This window comes from Triticum urartu, chromosome 4A (genome assembly GCF_056163025.1).
Source record: "Triticum urartu cultivar PI428250 chromosome 4A, HENAU_Tu73, whole genome shotgun sequence".
In the NCBI taxonomy this organism is placed as follows: domain Eukaryota; kingdom Viridiplantae; phylum Streptophyta; class Magnoliopsida; order Poales; family Poaceae; genus Triticum; species Triticum urartu.
In genome coordinates this window covers 213,058,868-213,077,328 of record NC_141876.1, presented here as the reverse complement: position 1 = coordinate 213,077,328, position 18,461 = coordinate 213,058,868, and positions in this window count along the sequence as shown.

Below are 18,461 nucleotides of genomic sequence, written 5' to 3'. Positions count from 1 at the left end.
CATGCATCATACTTACGTGTGCATCATGCCATGATTATGTGATGGTTGATTACCATGTTGTTTGCTTCTTTCTGGTGTGCTTCTTCAGGTTGGTTCCGTTAACGCTGCGTTTGTGAGGATCCGCTCGACTACGCCAGTTTGTATTCTTCATGGACTCGTTCTTTGTCGAGACCACAATTCCAAGTCACATTGATCTACTATGGCTACACTTCCGGTGTACCTCCAGTGTAGACTACAATTCCGGCAGCATAACGGCAGTAAAATGCTCAAAATGAGACATCCTGCAAATGATGGGGTAGCACCATACTAAACATCATCACTCAAGGTTCTGAGATATTACTAAATAGGCTACACTGGAGGTACTCGAACTGGGATATGACTCAGATCAACCCATCCTAAGAGACTACGGAGTAGTAACACGTGATCCTGATAGACAGAAGAGGAAGCCTAGTTCCTTAAACCCGTAGGAAGGATAGGATGACTCAGATCAGAAGGGCATGATGTATAAGGAGTAAAAAGAGCCTTACATTCCCTTCCACAATCAATTCCCCTATATAGCTAAAGAATTTCTAGACTCATCTTCGACCAGGTTGGCTTGGAAATCCTACAGGCAGTCAGGCTCTTATACCAAAGCTGTCGGGATCCCGATTCCAAGTCACATCGATCTAGCCGGTAACACCTTATATCACTTTGTGTCCTCACGCACGGTATTCCCACGGGTGTCGACTTACCCTGGCCTGGGACCGTTTGTGCGTTTTGGCTCACGTATATGATTGTGTCGCTTGCATCCATATGATAGAGAACCCGGGCCGACATGGCTAGTCGTGAACCCCAAGCGGCACTAACCTATGGGGACAGGCATACATGATTCCCATCGAGCATGTCGGTCAGCAGCGTGTGAATCCGGGATGTAGCACAGGGCTAACAGGACTCCGGGGACCCCAGGCTGTAGCAGGCTAGGCAGGACTACGGAGGTCACCGCGTGACATTTCCCCGAAGGGAAAGACACAGGAACGAAATGAAACACATGCCGGCCAGTCAAGTGTCCTGAGCAGTAGTGCTGGGCTAGCAGGACTTGGGTGAACCGGGCTGTAGCGGACTACTATGGCTCAAAGAAGCACTAGACTACATTTCCCCATAAGAGAGGCTGCCAAGGATAAACAACTAGATTGTCGAATCCCACACATAGCAATACACGTCACACGTATGCATCACATGCAAGTATGTGCTGTACAACATGGCATCACAACATAACACAAACTCATATAGATAAAGGCCCAGAAGAGCCACATAACATTAATACAAATAGGGGTCACATGACCCATCATTCAGAGCATACAAGCAACGGAAGCATTACATGTCTGAGTACAGACAACTACAAAAGGAAAAGGCTCAGAAGCCTGACTATCTACAAGTCCCTCCCAAGGGAACAAGATCGTAGCTGAGGTAACAAGCTACTCGTCGATGTCCAAGCGATGCTACTAGTGAGACAGAAGTCTCCGCTGCAAAACATAAATAAAGCAAACGTGAGTACAAAGGTACTCAGCAAGACTTACATCAGATCCTGTCATACATGCATTAGTATCAAGAAGGTAATGTGGGGTTTAGTTGCAGCAAGCCAGCTTTGACTCAATGGCTATCATGTTCTATGACAACGAGAAACTTCTTTGAGGTGAGGCAGCGCACACGAGTCCACTAAACACCACATCAATACACTACTATGGATTCATCCTCGTCTTCCTTCGAGAACGCCATCCATAGCACTCATACATGTCTTGAGCATTTTAGAGTATCCACTTCAAGTTGTCTATGTACCACGTAAGCATCCAAGAAGTCCATAACCGAGGACATGGCTATTCGAATAGATCATGATAACCCTGCAGGGGTGTACTTCTTCACACATGCTCTCACCACTTATCGCCGTTTACACGACGTGTACTCGGCAACCTTCAAGCGGAAGCCCAGCGAGGGTGTCGGCCACGACCTGACTAACCACACAAGTCTCTCATCCAGGTTTATGGCCTATTCGGGTTCCATTCGCAAGGAGATCCGGCCAGGGTGTCACTCACGGCCCCAAACGATGTGAGCAGGGTTCCCAAGCCCACCATTCGGGTGCCACTTGGTACACCGTGCCACTGTGCCTCGTCTGTCCCAAGCCCACCTCGCTGGGTGCCACTTGGTAGACTACTAACATCGTTTGGGGCTACACCATCATTTGCAGGATGTCTCATTTTGAGCATTTTACTGCTGTTATGCTGCCGGAATTGTAGTCTACACTGGAGGTACTCGAACTGGCATATGACTCAGATCAACCCATCTGAAGAGACAACGGAGTAGTAACACGTGATCCTGATAGACAGAAGAGGAAGCCTAGTTCCTTAACCCCGTAGGAAGGATAGCATGACTTAGATCTGATGGGCATGATGTATAAGGAGTAAAAAGAGCCTTACGTTCCCTTCAACAATCAATTCCCCTATATAGCTAAAGAATTTCTAGACTCGACTTCGACCAGGTTGGCTTGGAAATCCTACAGGCAGTCAGGCTCTAATACGAAAGCTGTCGGGACCCTGATTCCAAGTCACATCGATCTAGCCGGTAACACCTCATATCACTTTGCGGCCTCACGCACGGTATTCCCACGGGTGTCGACGTACCCTGGCCTGGGACCGTTTGTGCGTTTTGGCTCACATATATGATTGTGTCGCTTGCATCCATATGATAGAGAACCCGGGCCGACATGGCTAGTCGTGAACCCCAAGCGGCACTAACCTATGGGGACAGGCATACATGATTCCCATCGAGCATGTCGGTCAGCAGCGTGTGAATCCGGGATGTAGCACAGGGCTAACAGGACTCCGGGGACCCCAGGCTGTAGCAGGCTAGGCAGGACTACGGAGGTCACCGCGTGACATTTCCCCGAAGGGAAAGACACAGGAACGAAATGAAACACATGCCGGCCAGTCAAGTGTCCTGAGCAGTAGTGCTGGGCTAGCAGGACTTGGGTGAACCGGGCTGTAGCGGACTACTATGGCTCAAAGAAGCACTAGACTACATTTCCCCATAAGAGAGGCTGCCAAGGATAAACAACTAGATTGTCGAATCCCACACATAGCAATACACGTCACACGTATGCATCACATGCAAGTATGTGCTGTACAACATGGCATCACAACATAACACAAACTCATATAGATAAAGGCCCAGAAGAGCCACATAACATTAATACAAACAGGGGTCACATGACCCATCATTCAGAGCATACAAGCAACGGAAGCATTACATGTCTGAGTACAGACAACTACAAAAGGAAAAGGCTCAGAAGCCTGACTATCTACAAGTCCCTCCCAAGGGAACAAGATCGTAGCTGAGGTAACAAGCTACTCGTCGATGTCCAAGCGATACTACTAGTGAGACAGAAGTCTCCGCTGTAAAACATAAATAAAGCAAACGTGAGTACAAAGGTACTCAGCAAGACTTACATCAGATCCTGTCATACATGCATTAGTATCAAGAAGGTAATGTGGGGTTTAGTTGCAGCAAGCCAGCTTTGACTCAGTGGCTATCATGTTCTATGACAACGAGAAACTTCTTTGAGGTGAGGCAGCGCACACGAGTCCACTAAACACCACATCAATACACTACTATGGATTCATCCTCGTCTTCCTTCGAGAACGCCATCCATAGCACTCATACATGTCTTGAGCATTTTAGAGTATCCACTTCAAGTTGTCTATGTACCACGTAAGCATCCAAGAAGTCCATAACCGAGGACACGGCTATTCGAATAGATCATGATAACCCTGCAGGGGTGTACTTCTTCACACATGCTCTCACCACTTATCGCCGTTTACACGACGTGTACTCGGCAACCTTCAAGCGGAAGCCCAGCGAGGGTGTCGGCCACGACCTGACTAACCACACAAGTCTCTCATCCAGGTTTATGGCCTATTCGGGTTCCATTCGCAAGGAGATCCGGCCAGGGTGTCACTCACGGCCCCAAACGATGTGAGCAGGGTTCCCAAGCCCACCATTCGGGTGCCACTTGGTACACCATGCCACTGTGCCTAGTCTGTCCCAAGCCCACCTCGCTGGGTGCCACTTGGTAGACTACTAACATCGTTTGGGGCTACCCCATCATTTGCAGGATGTCTCATTTTGAGCATTTTACTGTCGTTATGCTGCCGGAATTGTAGTCTACACTGGAGGTACTCGAACTGGGATATGACTCAGATCAACCCATCCTAAGAGACAACGGAGTAGTAACACGTGATCCTGATAGACAGAAGAGGAAGCCTAGTTCCTTAACCCCGTAGGAAGGATAGCATGACTTAGATCTGATGGGAATGATGTATAAGGAGTAAAAAGAGCCTTACGTTCCCTTCAACAATCAATTCCCCTATGTAGCTAAAGAATTTCTAGACTCGACTTCGACCAGGTTGGCTTGGAAATCCTACAGGCAGTCAGGCTCTAATACCAAAGCTGTCGGGACCCCGATTCCAGGTCACATCGATCTAGCCGGTAACACCTCATATCACTTTGCGGCCTCACGCACGGTATTCCCACGGGTGTCGACGTACCCTGGCCTGGGACCGTTTGTGCCTTTTGGCTCACGTATATGATTGTGTCGCTTGCATCCATATGACAAAGAACCCGGGCCGACATGGCTAGTCGTGAACCCCAAGCGGCACTAACCTATGGGGACAGGCATACATGATTCACATCGAGCATGTCGGTCAGCAGCGTGTGAATCTGGGCTGTAGCACAGGGCTAACAGGACTCCGGGGACCCCGGGCTGTAGCAGGCTAGGCAGGACTACGGAGGTCACCACGTGACATTTCCCCGAAGGGAAAGACACAGGAATGAAATGAAACACATGCCGGCCAGTCAAGTGTCCTGAGTAGTAGTGCTGGGATAGCAGGACATGGGTGAACCGGGCTATAGCGGACTACTATGGCTCAAAGAAGCACTACACTACATTTCCCCATAAGAGAGGCTGCCAAGGAATAACAACTAGATTGTCGGATCCCACACATAGCAATACACGTCACACGTACGCATAACATGCAAGTATGTGCTGTACAACATGGCATCACAACATAACGCAAACTCATGTAGATAAAGGCCCAGAAGGGCCACATAACATTAATACAAACAGGGGTCACATGACCCATCATTCAGAGCATACAAGCAACAGAAGCATTACATGTCTGAGTACAGACAACTACAAAAGGAGAAGGCTCAGAAGCTTGACTATCTACAGGTCCCTCCCAGGGGAACAAGATCGTAGCTGAGGTAACAAGCTACTCATCGATGTCCAAGCGGTACTACTAGTGAGACAGAAGTCTCCGCTGCAAAACATAACTAAAGCAAACGTTAGTACAAAGGTACTGAACAAGACTTACATCAGATCCTGTCATACATGCATTAGTATCAAGAAGGTAATGTGGCGTTTAGTTGCAGCAAGCCAGCTTTGACTCAGTGGCTATCCTGTTCTACGACAACGAGAAACTTCTTTGAGGTGAGGCGGCACACACGAGTCCACTAAACACCACATCAATACACTACTATGGATTCATCCTCGTCTTCCTACGAGAACGCCATCCATAGCACTCACACTTGTCTTGAGCATTTTAGAGTATCCACTTCAAGTTGTCTATGTACCACGTAAGCATCCAAGAAGTCCATAATCGAGGACACGGCTATTCGAATAGATCATGATAACCCTGCAGGGGTGTACTTATTCACACATGCTCTCACCACTTATTGTCGTTTACACGACGTGTACTCGGCAACCTTCAAGCGGAAGCCCAGCGAGGGTGTCGGCCACGACCTGACTAACCACACAAGTCTCTCATCCAGGTTTATCGCCTATTCGGGTTCCATCCGCAAGGAGATCCGGCCCCAAACGATGTGAGCAGGGTTCCCAAGCCCACCATCCAGGTGCCATTTGGTATACCGTGCCACTGTGCCTAGTCTGTCCCAAGCCCACCTGGCCGGGTGCCACTTGGTAGACTACGAACAGCACCTACAAACACCAGAAACTAATTGCAACTCCTGGACAGAGATCAAGTTGGCTAATAAGTCGAGAGGGGCACTTAAGCATTCCAATGTGTGGTAGTAGCTAGTCATTGGACAACATACACGGAACTCCATGCTTAAGGACGGTTCTAGTGAGACAACCGACCATGTACTCCTACATGGCCTCTCACTGCTACCTTTACCAAATCGTGTTCACACGCTTAACTCTCAGCACCAGAACATATCATACCACTCCAATTCATTCCCGATGAATCAGACCTGACACAACTCTAAGCAATAGCAGGCATGGCATGGCAAGAACACAACATGGATCAATCAACTCCTACACATGCTAGTGGGTTTTAGCTATTTACTGTGGCAATGACAGGTCATGCAGAGGAATGGGTTCAACTACCGCAGCATAAAGTAGCAGTTGAATCGTTGTTGTCCTAATGCAATAAATGAGAGCAGGAGCGAGAGAGTAGGATTGTATCGAAATGAACAAGGGGGTTTGCTTGCCTGGTAGATCAACAAGGAAGGCACTGTTCCTCAGACAGGTACTCTGGAAGGGTCTCCGGAGCAGGATCTATCGAGAAGGAACGGTGTCGGTAATCAATACACAACCATATGCAACAATATGATGCATGATCATGGCATGAATATGTGATGCTGACTGAGCTGATGCAACTAGCTTTTGTTTAGATGAAATCCATTTGAACCAAAATTCAAATACAACTCCAAATTAAGCTCTTAAATATGCCATAAGTGTGTTTTCATATATACAGCATGTATAGGTTGGTTTGTCATGCATGAAAATGGTACAGATGGATGGATTGAATTTTTCTGATCATTTTTTATATATAAATTATTTCAATCTCAGCTACGGTTGAATTTCTATGAATTTTTGAAGTTTATAGCATTTTCTGGAATTTCCTGATTTAATTTAAAACCAGAAAAGAAATAACTGTGTCAGCACTGCGTCATGCTTGCGTCAGCAAGTCAACAGCGCTGACCAAGTCAAACCTGACATGTGGGGTCCACACGTCAGTGACTCAGTTAGTTAACAGGGGGTTTATTTAGTCTAATTAGGATTAGTGGGCGCCGGGCCCACTGGTCAGTGACTAACTAGCTAACTAACCTAGTTAATTAGTGTTAAACTAATACTAACTAAATGTTAGGGGGGTGGCCCACACGTCAGTGACACAAGGGGGAGGTCAAACCCCGGTCAGCGGGTCAAAACCCACCGGCGACTCGATGCTGGCGAGGCCAGACGCGGCGGAGGGCGTCGAAAATCGCCTTCCGGCGACCAAATGCGCGGCGGAGACTACCTACGTGATGCCTAGGCTCGCGCATGTCCAGTGGAACACATGGGAGGCCGTGGGGTGGCTGGAGACGACCGCGATGAGGTCATCCGCGGCGGCCGAAGCTACGGGAACGGCGGGTTCGGCACTACGGAGCTCGAGAGGGGCTGCGGAGTGCCTCGACGGCCTCCTGGCGTTGCACTGAGCATGGTGGTGTGCTCGATCGTGGCCCTAGGTGACAGTGGCCACGGCGGCAACATGAACGGCGGAGCCGAGCTCTCGGCTGCGACGGCGACGGTGTTAGAGGAAGAATCCGAGCTAGGGGAGAGGGGGATCGATGCAGTGGCTCACAGAGGATGGAGTAGGCTTCAAAGCGGGCTCGGGGAAGGCCGAACGGCGATGTGCGGGCGGTGGGGATCCACGGCGGCTGGCGGTGAAGAAGACGACGATGGCGAATCCTCGGGGCGCTCCGGCTTGCGTGGCTGAGGAATACGATGCAGGGAAACGGCGCGGAGCTCGTGGGCATGACGAGAGGGCGAGGGGGAGGCGGTGAGCGTGACAACGGCGAGCGGCAGCGACGGCAGCATTCGGGCAGCAGCGGGGAAGAGAGCAGAGGAGGGGGGAAAGGCCGGGAGAGAGTGAGAGGTGTTCAGGGGGGTGCGTGTCTCCCTCGGGTGCCTACATTGGCAAGTAGGGAAGCAGGAGGTGGCCGGCGTGTGCTCGCGCGCGGTGACCACGCGCCCTTCGTCCTCCTGGCAAGAGGAGGAAGACGACAGGGGTGGTGGGGATGGGTCGGGCTGGCCAGCTAGCTGGGTCGGCTTCTCTCCTGGGCCAGGTAAGCCAGGTGAGGTTTTTCCCTTTTTGTTATTCTTTTCTATTTCTGTAATTTGTTTTGATTTGATTTTTATACCAAATCATTTCATAAACTTCTGAAAATTATTATGTGGCCTGTTTAAAAGTATTCAAGGCCACTTGCAAACTTTCAGAGTTATTGGATCATATTTGAAATATATCAAATATAAATTCCAATGCAAATAATTATTGAATTAATTCCAAAAGTCCAAAATAAATACTTATGAGCTCCTGAAAATGTTGCTTTGAATTTTATCTCTGTCCAAGATTTTCAGAGAGCAACATGAGCATTTTCTTGGACCCTTTTAGTGCAATTTCTTTATTTGGGTCGTTTCCAGAATGATTCTGGGGTTTCACAAATCCCCATTCCAATTTTAAATGGAATTTAAACATGATGCACAAATGACTAGCTGGTCTAGGTCATACCAGAACTAGGGATGTGACATTCTTCTTCCAAGTGCTCCTCTGAGTGTTGGTCCAAACTAGAGCACCGTGTGGGGCCATCCCTTGGCAACTTGGGTTATTTTGGCTCCCGTACGCTTAGCTTATCCGGTGTGCCCTGAGAACGAGATATGTGCAGCTCCTATCGGGATTTGTCGGCACAACGGGTGGTCTTGCTTGTCTTGTTTTACCATTGTCGAAATGTCTTGTAACCGGGATTCCGAGTCTGATCGGGTCTTCCTGTGAGAAGGAATATCCTTCGTTGACCGTCAGAGCTTGTGATGGGCTAAGTTGGGGCACCCCTGCAGGGTTTTGAACTTTCGAAAGCCATGCCCGCGGTTATGGGCAGATGCGAATTTGTTAATATCCGGTTGTAGAGAACTTGACACTTAACTTAATTAAAATGCATCAACTACATATGTAGCCGTGATGGTCTCTTTCCAGAGGTGTCCGGGAAGTGAACACGGTTCTTGTGTTATGCTTGAACGTAAGTAGTTTCAGAATCACTTCTTGATCACTTCTAGTTCACGACCGTGCTTTGCTTCTCTTCTCGCTCTCATTTGCGTAAGTTAGCCACCATATATGCTAGTGCTTGCTGCAGCTCCACCTCACTACCTTTTTCCTACCCATAAGCTTAAATAGTCTTGATCACGAGGGTGTGAGATTGCTGAGTCCTCGTGTCTCACAGATTACATCCAAAACTAGTTACAGGTGCCGATGATACCAGTGCAGATGACGCAGCAGAGCTCAAGTGGGAGCTCGATGAAGATCGTGTTCATTGTGTTGTTTTCGTTTCTAGTTGATCAGTAGTGGAGCCCAGTCGGGTCGATTGGGGATCTAGCATTAGGGGTGGTCTTCTTTTATTTTGGTTCTATAGTCGGAGTTGATTGTATTCTGGATGATGTAATGTTATATTTATGTATTGTGTGAAGTGGCGATTGTAAGCCATCTCTTTATCCCTTTCTTATTCAGTACATGGGATGTGTAAATATTACCCCTCTTGCGACATGCCTACTATGCGGCTATGCCTCTAAGTCGTGCTCCGGCACGTGGGAGATATAGCCGCATCGTGGGTGTTACAAGTTGGTAATCAGAGCCTTCCCCGACTTAGGAACCCCCTGCTTGATCGAATCGCTGGCATTGTTGAGTCTAAAAAAAGTTTTGAGTCTTATAGGATTATATATATCAGAGAGTAGGATTCTTTTTACTCCTCAGTCCCTTCGTCGCTCTGGTCAGACCTCGTGACGTAGAGTTTTGACTCTTCTCTTCTCAAATTTCACTAAAAAAATTTAGGACCATGCGGGTATCATGGAATCGTTCCGATGGTTTTGTGACGAGAACATTGTTCTTGGTGCCTCCTGACATTTAGGGGTTGTGGCAGTGTCCCGGGGAGTTGATCTCCGAGGTGTTGTCGTCACAATTTTATCGTTGCAGTTCTGGAATACTTGAGTTTGCCGACATCGAAATATCTTTTATGCAGTTGTTGGTGAGATAACCTCGACACCAACCAGTACTGGGGTGGGAGTTCGGGAGTATTGCCATAACTCGTATAACGGATGCTTTTCGAAGGTTGAGGTAAATGATTTCCGAATGTTTCTTGGTTATGTGTTGAAGGATGGATAGAGCTGGATGTAGGAGTTGCTAGTTTTGGGTGAGATATTGTGCTTCCCCTATATCCCAAACACCTGATTGGATAACCATAAAGTTTCGGGAGTTTATAAGTGGGAATTCAAGTATCACGTAGGATATCCTTCCAACCGACACATGATACGATATGGTATCTATCATATGTTTGTTTCCAGCTTATTCTGCAAGCCAATCCTTGTTTTTGTTTTGGTTTGTGGTATTCGAGTTGCTTCAATGTCAAGTGTTGATTCCATACCTGTTCTAACCGGTGTTCTTGTACTCCTATGTGAATACCAATCCTTCATGATAATTGAGATTGTCATGTCAATCCTTTTCAACTGGCATGTTTTCTCATCAAGTGGATCCGATCAATTTCAACATCCGCAAGATGAACTCAGTTTTCGCCAACGGTGTTTGTTTCATCCGTCTCCGAGTTGCCTTTATTTTCCCGCCCTCCCACCCTTTTTCTTCAAGGACTCAGATTGCGTAATCAGGTGTGCATCTTATTCATGTGAAGCCTCTTCATTCTTTTCTTTCAATGTTCGTATCCGGTGATTCTCATGAAGATGCTCTACAAGTTCATCATTCTTCGTTCTCTTTTCTTCTCCGGTGGATTCATTTCAAGCTTTGTTGATCATATCCTTTTCCTCGTTCCAAATGTTTTCCCATGTTGGTGCACCTCTTAATCATTCACATCTCGCTATTCATTTGTTTCGGAGTGCTGAAGATATCTCGAAGATTCGTGTTTCCACTCTCTTATCTCATTCAAGCCATTTAATTCAACCAGCGCAATCTATCTTCAAATCATTTCAATGGTTTTCTTTTGAGTGTTCCATAGCCCACATGTCTTTTTCCAGGATCTTACCTGACTCTTGTTATTTTCATAGAACTATCATGAAATTCTTTTCGAAGTTTGACGTAAGAATGAATTGTCATCAGTCAAATGCCTTTCTCGAAGGTCTTCCAAATTTTTCACCATTTGCTCAACCTTTAAATTCGTCATCCCGGAGTATCTCAACAATTCATGGTGGTGTTTACCATCATCATGCTCAACATTTGAAGACTGAAGAAGAGTTTCTCTCAAATCTTGGTCCTTTCTCTCAGAGATTCGTGATTCTAGCTTCGATGCCATCCTCTCATAATTGTTTTGATTGTGAGAATTCTTTTCACCCATCTGAAGGAATTCAGGAGTCTTTTTAGTTTGATTCTTTGGATCCCATCATTTCGGGTTTATTCATTCTCAACTTTCAGCTCTCATTCCACAAATCTTACCGGTGCTTCATTCAAGTATTCTCTAATCAGCTCATGATCTCTTCATTCTCTTGTATCAAATCCCCTCAAGTATCTTCAATCATTTTCCAAGTCTTCTCGGTGATTTGTGCCTCTGCTACTTTCATTTTCTATTCTTACGGTGGTTCATTCAAGAGTTCTTTTCCTTGGTTATCATATCAATTCATTCGTTCTTTCAAATCCTACCGGTGGTTCGTCGAAGACCTTCTCAAGTTTGCACTATATCTCTCTTAATCCTTTCCACGAGAATAAGTAGTATGCCAAATCCGTTGCTTGTCATCAATTCAAATTGGTGAAGGATAAGAATAATGTAATTCTTATTCTTGTTTCATTGAGTAAATTCAATTCCTTATTCCGGAGGTCCATCAAAAATTCTTGATTTCAGTTGTTCATCTTTCTTTTCCAGAGTCCCACGTTTTTCCGCTTTATCTCGTCGCGAAGATCCATCCAATAATCCTTTATTACCGGAGTTCTTCATGGAGGCTCTACATGTTGGTTCATCAAGGACGTAATTCCTTCTCGAAGTGGTCATCAAGATTCTTTTCAGAGGAGCTCAAGCATTCTTCAACTTGCAATCCGGAGTACAGTTCTTTCAACCTTATCTGTGAGGTGGTATTATGTCATTCTTGGTAATTTCCCTTCGTGTTTCATGATTCACAAGTTTTCAAGAGTGACATATCTAAAATCCATCATTTTCTCTTCGTTCAAGACATGTTTTCATTACATCAATCTCTTCTTTGGAATTATCTTGGGTTATATTTCACCTAAAGCTTTCCCTAAGGATTGTTGCTAATTATGGTGCTTATTAATTAACCAAGTTCTTCATTCATCCTCCCGGTGAAATAAGCTTCTCGTATTCTTGTTGATATCAATCCGATCTATCATTTCCGTTAATGGCAGAATTTCACCTCATAATTTTGAGATGTTTTCCATAAGCCCAAAACAAGCTTACTCTTCTCGTTGTTGATAATCCAACAACTCTGTTGTAGCATTTGTTGTAAGCGTGCTCTCTCAAGATCTTGTTTCCTCCGTTCATTCCATTCCATTCTTTCATTTCTTCCGGAGGCTTTGTAATGTTGCTCTCTTCTCTCATCATCTTGAATTGTGAGGATCGTGTTCTTTTCGTGCTTATCCACTTATCTGGAGTGTTGTGTCCTCTGTTCATGTTCTCTCATCTTAGCAAGTTTTACCTCCCTTCTCAACCGGAGTGCTGTCGGAAATCTTTCTTACCCTTGTGCCATTCTTTCAATAGTTCTGGAGGTAGTGTGTTGTTAATTTCATCAAGAATACTCGTATCTTGTCAAGTTCATGTTCAATTCCTTCCATTTACAGTCGGAGTGCTGCCCAAATTATATCATTCTTATTCCTTCTCTATCTTGTTTTAACCGGAGTGGTTTCAATATCTATCTTGCCACTTAACCTATAGATTCTCGTCGTATCCCATGTTCCTCTTATCTATCGGAGTGTTTTCAACTTCTTGCATCTTTGTTGGCTTCCTTATTTCAATTTGTTTAACCTCGCAATGTTCTTTGGTTTCACTCTTTTGTCAAGAAGCAACTTAGTTTTACCTCTTCTCTTCCTCTTCCTTTTCCCTCCGGTGCCATCCTAGATCTCGAGACGAGATCCTCTCGTAGTGGTGGAGTGTTGTAACGCCCCGAGACCGATGCTTCAGAAGACTTCCATATTTTTCGTGATCGTCGTGTGTTTCAATTGTGCTTGCTCTTTTATTTTTTTGCATTGCATCATGTCATCATGCCATCATGTCATTAATCTTTGCAACTCAAATAAATAAACCGTATGGATTTTCAGTCCTTTCAAACCGAGGGAATTCATATGGTGATTCTCTTTATAACATATCCTCCCGATATTAGGGAGCTATATTAAATATTCCATTTTCGGAATCACCCGTAAACACACTTGCAAATAATCACATGTATTTTCTGCTTCAAGTTTGCTCCTCAAACTTCGCCCATAAATTCTTTTATGTTTTTCCGGAGGTCTACCAAAAACCTCAACATTTTGGGACCTTACTAACACCCACTTCTTATTCGAACTCATTTGAATTTAATTCAAACGAGTTCGAATCCAAACTTTGTACACATGCCCATTTATACTTTTCTTGGATCAAGATCATTATTGCGAGTCCCGTAAAATTATCCCCAAGCCCAGATTCCACCCCCTACCTTCTCTTTCTTTTCCTTCTCTTTTTCTGTTTTGTTTTAAAATGGGAAAAGAGAGATATATATAGAGAGAGGAAGCCTGCAACCCTGGCCAGGCCTACACCACTACCCACCTGGGCCTCATAAACACCAGCGCCGGCCCATGGCCAAGGCCCATTCCCCCGTCTTACCCTAGCGCTCACTCACCTGATCCCCTGCACCCCCTCCTCTCTATTCGCTTGCACCGCCAGCGCCGATCCCCTCGATTCTCCTCCTCCCGAGCGCTCCCACACACAGGGTGTGCCCAATTCTCCTCGTCCTCCCTCCAGCGCCGCGCTAGCACATGCCATGGCGCCTCCAGCGGCGTCACGCCGGCCGGCCAGCGGAGCTGTTGCCCCTACCGCCCCACTGCTCCTTTCCGTGCCATCCCCCTCTTCCTCAACAGCCAGGAGCGCTGCCATCGCCTCCCACCGCGCCCTGCTGCTGCTGCTGCATCCATTCGCCGCTGCCATCAAGCTCCGGCCTGGAGGTCAACTCCGGCACCCCTGCCTCGCGTCGTCCAACCGCCTCCGTCCTGCCGGTGACATTGGCCCGCCATGGATGGCCGGCTCTGCCAGGCCAGGACTCCCTCGCTGCCGCAGGACCTCCCTGACCCGCCTGCTTCCGCGAGCTCCCGAGGTGCCAGCCTCCCATCCGCGAGATCCGTCGATGCCGGCCACCAGGACTCGCTGCTTCTCGGGCTGCAACCACCTCCGGTCTTCAACCCCGACGCCCGCCTTGGCCCTCCTTGCACTGCTGCTCCTTGGAGTCACCCCTTTCAACAACCGGCACGACCTCGAGGCCGCCCTCTCCTTTCCCCTGCACAAGAGCTCGCAGCTACGACCATCGCCTCCTTGCTGTTGACATCCCGAGGTTCCTTGTGTTGCTTTGTTTCGGACCATCAAGACCGGCAAGATCGACTATATGGACGCCAAGTACAACGACATCGAAGACCCGGACTTCACCAAAAACCTGTACTCGATGACCCTTCAGATGCGCCAAGTTTGTCTACACAAAAATGCCAAGTACCCGGCATGTCGGCAAGACCCGCAAGTCGGACCCCGAACGATCGATGTCTCGTGGACCGTGTACAACTACCGTCACCCCGAGGACATTGGATTCATTAAGTACCTCACCGAAAACGAAACGTATACCGCTACCGTCGCAAGAATCGAGACCGACAAGTCCGAAGATGAAAGTACCACTCCGGATCATGTACGACGACCGTCATGGAAGACCCGTGTAATGCGAACGTAAAGTTCAACTACCGTCGCAAGAAATGCTTACTTCCCTCTACGAACTCGTTCTACCCGAAACGCCTACTTCCCTCTACGAACTCGTTCTGCCCGAAATGCATGCTTCGAAGGTATACCACCGAGACGACGCCCATGGATGAATGCTTGCGATGTATGAGTTGGACCGTGTGTTGCTCCGTGTCTGAGTTGTTCGTTGCACAAAGCCCCTCTTTTGCCTTATGACCGTCATGTGGGAACCCGGAATCCGGGAGCACCCCATCTTCTTGCATGCCACACTCGCACCCACTTCCTTTTGCACCGGTATCCCCGTGAACTACCGGATCATCGGAATGTTGCCGCGGCATCATTTCTGTTTCGTCGCTGTGGCACCCCTTTCTTTCTACCACGGTGACACAAATGCTCTCATCATCCTCATGTCAACTTTTACTAAAAATTGAATTAAACTTGCACATGTCATCCGCATCATGATAATAACATTTAATATGTTTAAAATTGTTGTTTGCCTTAAATTGCTAAATGCATATGGGGTTTTACCGGAATTTTTGTTGTTTTTTCCGGCCTCATTTAAAATGCTTAACTATGTATTCTACTCATGTTTCACCTCCTACCATTTTAATCAACATTTAATATTGTTGGGTACCTAAACGAGAGAGAACTAAATAATTGATGTGGTGTTCCGTCAATATGCAACTCGTTGCATATTGAGCTCCACTTAACTTGTAGAGTTGTTTGTGCACTTTGTCATGCCATGCATATTTAAACCGGACATGCATCATACTTGCTTGTGCATCATGCCATGATTATGTGATGGTTGATTACCATGTTGTTTGCTTCTTTCCGGTGTGCTTCTTCGGGTTGGTTCCATTAACGTCGCGTTTGTGAGGATCCGCTCGACTACGTCTATTTGTCTTCTTCATGGACTCGTTCTTCTTCCTTGCGGGATCTCGGGCAAGATGACCATACCGTCGAAATCACTTCTATCTTTGCTTGCTAGTTGCTCGCTCTATCGCTATGCCATGATACCTACCACTTGCTATATCATGCCTCCCATATTGCCATGTCAAGCCTCTCACCCACCTTGCCCAGCAAACCGTTGTTTGGCTATGTTACCACTTTGCTCAGCCCCTCTTATAGCGTTGCTAGTTGCAGGTGAAGATGAAGTTTGTTCCATGTTGGAACATGGTTATTGTTGGGATATCACAATATCTCTTATTAAATTAATGCACCTATATACTTGGTAAAGGGTGGAAGGCTCGGCCTTATGCTTGGTGTTTTGTTCCACTCTTGCTTCCTAGTTTCCGTCATACCGGTGTTATGTTCCTTACGCAGCTGGGTTATAATAGGAACCCCTCGACAGTTCGTCTTGAATAAAACTCCACCAGCGAGGCCCAACCTTGGTTTTACCATTTGCCACCTAAGCCTTTTTCCCTTGGGTTCTGCAGACTCAAGGGTCATCTTTATTTTTAGACACCCGGGCCAGTGCTCCTCTGAGTGTTGGTCCAAACTAGAGCACCGTGCGGGGCCATCCCTTGGCAACTTGGGTTACATCGGCTCCCGTACGCTTAGCATATCCGGTGTGCCCTAAGAACGAGATATGTGCAGCTCCTATCGGGATTTGTCAGCACAGCGGGTGGTCTTGCTGGTCTTGTTTTACCATTGTCGGAATGTCTTGTAACCGGGATTCCGAGTCTGATCGGGTCTTCCTGGGAGAAGGAATATCCTTCGTTGACCGTGAGAGCTTGTGATGGGCTAAGTTGGGACACCCCTACAGGGTTTTGAACTTCCGAAAGTCGTGCCCGCGGTTATGGGCAGATGGGAGTTTGTTAATATCCGGTTGTGGAGAACTTGACACTTAACTTAATTAAAATGCATCAACTACATATGTAGTCGTGATGATCTCTTTCCGGCGGAGTTCGGGAAGTGAACACGGTTCTTGTGCTATGCTTGAACGTAAGTAGTTTCAGGATCACTTCTTGATCGCTTCTAGTTCACGACCGTGCTTTGCTTCTCTTCTCGCTCTCATTTGCGTAAGTTAGCCACCATATATGCTAGTGCTTGCTGCAGCTCCACCTCACTACCTTTTACCTACCCATAAGCTTAAATAGTCTTGATCGCGAGGGTGTGGGATTGCTGAGTCCTCGTAGCTCACAGATTACTTCCAAAACCAGTTGTAGGTGCCGATGATACCAGTGCAGATGACACAACTGAGCTCAAGTGGGAGCTCGATGAAGATCGTGTTCGTTGTGTTGTTTTCGTTTCTAGTTGATCAGTAGTGGAGCCCAGTCGGGGCGATCGGGGAAATAGCATTAGGGGTGGTCTTCTTTTATTTTGGTTCCATAGTCTAACCTTGATTGTATTCTAGATGATGTAATGTTATATTTATGTATTGTGTGAAGTGGCAATTGTAAGCCATCTCTTTATCCCTTTCTTATTTAGTACATGGGATGTGTAAAGATTACCCCTCTTGCGACATGCCTATTATGCGGCTATGCCTCTAAGTCATGCTCCGACACGTGGGAGATATAGCCGCAACGTGGGTGTTACATTGACGTTGGGAAAACCATTATCATCCTCTTCCTTATCCTCACCCTTGTCCGACTCCTTTTCCTTCTCATTGGGTTGTTTCTCTCGGAACTGCTGGCTCAGGAGTCGACACTGTCGAGTGGTGTGTTTAGGGTAAATCAGATTACCCTCTTCATCTTTCTTGGTGTGAATGCAGCATGGTAAATCCAACACATCATTTCCATCTTGATCTTTCACTTTCTTGGGAGTCCAGGGCCCTTTGGGCATCCCCTTGAATTTTCCTTGAGCCACTACTAAAGCCTTGCCAGGAGCAGCTGGCTCGGCCTTACACTTCTGTTTCCGATTGGAAGTACCTCCACCGGTCTCCTGAGCGACTAGTTTGTGCTTGACACTCCGGAGTCGGTATTCTTCTTCATCGTTAGCATATTTTGTGGCAATCGCCATCATCTGAGTCAGGGACAAATCCCCCGTCTGTCCGAATTTCGGATTCAACTCTCGATATTTAGCGCCTTCTTTGAAGGCACAAACTGCTTGGTGATCTGACACATTCTCCACTGTATGGTGCAACGTGATCCATCTCTGGATATAGTTTCTTAGGGTTTCATTCGGTTTTTGCACACAATGCTGCAATTCTGTCAGCCACGCTGGTCGTTTGCAAGTACCTTCAAAAGTCCTAACAAACACTCGGGCGAGTTCCTCCCAACTGAATATACTGCCAGGTGCTAACTGGTTCAACCATGCTCTGCTCGAGCCTTCCAACATCATAGGAAGGTGCTTCATGGCCACTTCATCATTGCCACCACCAATTTGTACAGCCACTCGGTAATCTTCAAGCCAAGTGTCAGGCTTAGAATCACCAGTAAACTTGCTGACTCCAGTCGCCAACCTGAAGTTGGGAGGAATCACTGCGGCCCTGATGGCTCTGCTGAAACACTCGGGACCTGAAATGTGCACTC